General features: G+C 33.3%; 1 long non-coding RNA gene across 3 annotated transcripts; it reads right to left on the reverse strand.

Annotated features, from left to right (window-relative positions):
- Positions 1-255: 255 nt before the first annotated feature.
- Positions 256-2,302, reverse strand: LOC145140596 (uncharacterized). Of its 3 annotated transcripts, XR_013722212.1 has the most exons (4): positions 1,855-2,298; positions 1,493-1,572; positions 1,269-1,320; positions 256-1,125 (listed from the first exon to the last, which is right to left on the reverse strand). It is a non-coding gene; the product is annotated as an uncharacterized LOC145140596 (long non-coding RNA). The 3 variants fall into 3 exon arrangements; XR_013722213.1 differs by having other exon boundaries at positions 256-1,320; positions 1,797-2,302; XR_013722210.1 differs by having other exon boundaries at positions 256-1,320; positions 1,855-2,295.
- Positions 2,303-3,260: the final 958 nt, after the last annotated feature.

A 3,260-nucleotide genomic window follows, 5' to 3' on the forward strand; every position in this document is an offset into this window, starting at 1 on the left:
ATGTAAAGAAAGACAACAAAAATGCCCAAATAAATTGAGCATAACGTAAATAAAGAAAAAATACACAAATTACAGCTCAACACAGAGGCTCCATTGACAGTTATAAACAACTATACACAAATTCAGAAAATCTCAATCATCGAAATTATATTTATACCATGTTAATTATATAAATTAGAAAATAAAGAGCATAATACATGGTTGGGGACTGATTCAAGAATCCTTTAAGTTGCTAAAGTTTGACATGTTGCAACATCAAGTCAAGATTCACAAATAAATAAAAATAAAACAATAGTATGAACAACACAACATCCTGATGAAAATTAAGCATAATGATATAATCCCATTCTTGAGAATAAAAAATAAAAACATACTCCCAACATCCTTTAGTTCTATATCAGAAAAAATAAAGCTTTCCTTCTCACAACTCTAGTGTTTATAATATACCAATTATACCCTTCATTCTTTGAATTAAATTGGCAGCAAAAGTAGACCAACCCCATGAACTTTTTGAGTGTCAATGGAGCACTTACCAATAGAGATAAAAAAAACAACCCAAAAAGCCATTTCTTAGTAAACCAATCCAACTACCTCATAAAATTGCCATTTTTAGAAAAATTAAAAATTAAATATTTACTCCCAAAATCTTTCAACTGTTTATAAAGTAAAATTAAATTAAAAAAAAATGTAAGTAATATTTAAAAAAAATGTAAGTAATCCATTCTTACAAATCTAGTATTTGTAAAATACCACATATACCCTTCCCTCTTCAACTATTTTTGATAGGGAAAATGATTAGGAATGATATCATTAATAGATTTGTAAAATACCACAAATCTATTAATGATATCCACACACTTGGATATCATTAATTCATAGTTTTTACCAACCAACAATACTGTTATTGGCAGTAAGGTTAAGTTCAAGGTTATTCTTGATTGTACCAAAAGGATCTTCAATTACCATCTTTACATCATAGTTTTCGTCATAGTACCATGATTTGTAGCAAAAAAACACTTTATCATCTACAGTTCCATGTTCACCCAACATATCACCTGTTATTATTTAAAAGAAAAAGATGGCAACTTGTTTCTGTTGGCAGGTCAACAAAAATTCCACCAGGTCCTAAAGCATTATACAATCCAATAAAATGCATTAGAAGTTAATAGAGCTTTTGGATATGAATCTTTCATAGTGGTTACTGCAATTGGGAGAATAAGATTTAGATATAATTGGTTGACTAAAGCTAGAGCTAGAAATAGTTGTACCTTGCCAGTTGATACATTCCACATTCAGTAACAATCCAATAGATAAAAGAACCTGTAAGATTTTAAAAGTTCAATAAGGATTTTTAACAAACACCTAGTAGGCAAGCATTTCAACATTTAATAAACTCACCATCCCATTCTAAACTATATTTTCAATTCCATGTGAGTTTCTTTGATATTTGAAAATTATTAAAAATAAGCACGATTGACATTGGATCTCTTACCTGCGCCCTTTGTCAATTGGATCCAGTAGCCATTACATTGTTCTTCATTCATTATACAGGAAAATCATGAAGTATGTTATCTAGACAAAGTCAATGAAAAACAATCAATCAAGAGGCTGAAAAGCCCTAAACTTAAGCTACCGAAAGCAGAAACATATTATCACACAGAGGGAGAGGGTGCATAGTGGCCTCGGTGATCTAATTGAAAGAAAGTGTGGAATTTAATGAAAATAGAAATAGCACTGACAACAGAAGAAGCCGATGAAGAAAATAGAAATCGGGTGTGGTTGTGGGCTCGATTTACCTGGCTTGAAGAATGTAAAATCAAAATCGATGGCTTCTACTGCATAATTTTAACTCACCACTTGCAGACGTGTTGAGATGATGAGTGATAGTGGTCATCATGTTGTCGGATTCACCGGAGATGACCGAAGAATCTGAATCAATTGGGGCGACGATGAAGAAAGAGCGAAGCAGCGACGATTCGATTTTTCTGTCAAATAGCTCCGATTGGAAAAGGATGGCGACGGTCCGATTGGGTGTGTTGTCGTCTAAATCTTTCAAATCCGAAATCAGAAAGGAAAATAATATTGGTTCCAAGACTTCCATAGAGGTTTGGAGAGGCGGTGGAAGCATCCAGATAAACTGCTAATGAAGATGCAGTGGTGTGTATGTATTGGTGGATGGTGGCGGTGGAGTACACGTAGTAAAAGCAAAAGCGAATGGGAAAATACAATCACAGCAAATGGGTAAAAAAAATAAAACAAAAAGAAATTAAAGAAGTGGTCCAATCAAGCCAAGTAGTGTTCATTCGTGTAGTTCTAAATTAGTATATACTAGTGAAGGAACCCGCGTTGCGGGATTAGATCAGATGATAGACATGGCAGTAGATGTAGTTTACATTTGTAATATCTTGGCTTAATTCAGGAGTCGGAACTAATTTTCGAAAACGCTAAATAAATCTTCCTTTATAGATCCATAAGACCAAAATTACAAAAATACCCTTGTTCTAATTACAAAAATCTCTATCACAATAAACATTTACCTTCATTATATTCATGTTACCAGGACTAATTGACAAATTCCATGGAATCCAATAAACCAGGTGTCACTAACCAAAGTTCATGTGTATTTGTGTGTATATACAATCATTTGGGTCCACTAAACCCAATGCAATTGACTCATTCCATCTATTAGGAACACTCTCAACACCAACTTCTTTCATGTGCTCCTCCAACTCTGGGTAAAATGTATTATATGGTGCCACCTGGCATCCATCAAAACATATCTCACATCATTAACTTTCATATATCAAACTAACAATCACAGAAAAAAGGTTGCAGTTGCATAAATGATTAAAGTAAAACATATTTATGGTTATCACAAACAATAAGTGGTTGTTGATTCACCCCCAAAAAGAATACACATTCGCGACAGTTAGCAATGAAGATACGCTTTGCTACTCTCGCACAAACCTAATACACACGACATGTTTTTTATACATCCAAAAGACATAAATGCCCTTGGAGACGTGTGCAAATTAAGATCTTTACCCTGTAAAAAGGTATGCCTTTTGCTTTTCTCACTTTGACATCAATCTTGTAAGCACTCATATCAGCTGTGAAGCCTCTAGCTTTAACAATGTCAGGAAAGGTCCCTTAGAGTATCGACCCGAGATAATTAATGGATTTACATAAAAGTCCGGAATACGAAAAGGGTATAATTGTATTAAACAGAACAATTAAGGGTCAAATTTTATAAAAAAAAT

This window comes from Lactuca virosa, chromosome 9 (genome assembly GCF_052849685.1).
Source record: "Lactuca virosa cultivar CGN04683 chromosome 9, Lactuca_virosa_CGN04683_v6, whole genome shotgun sequence".
NCBI lineage: Eukaryota > Viridiplantae > Streptophyta > Magnoliopsida > Asterales > Asteraceae > Lactuca > Lactuca virosa.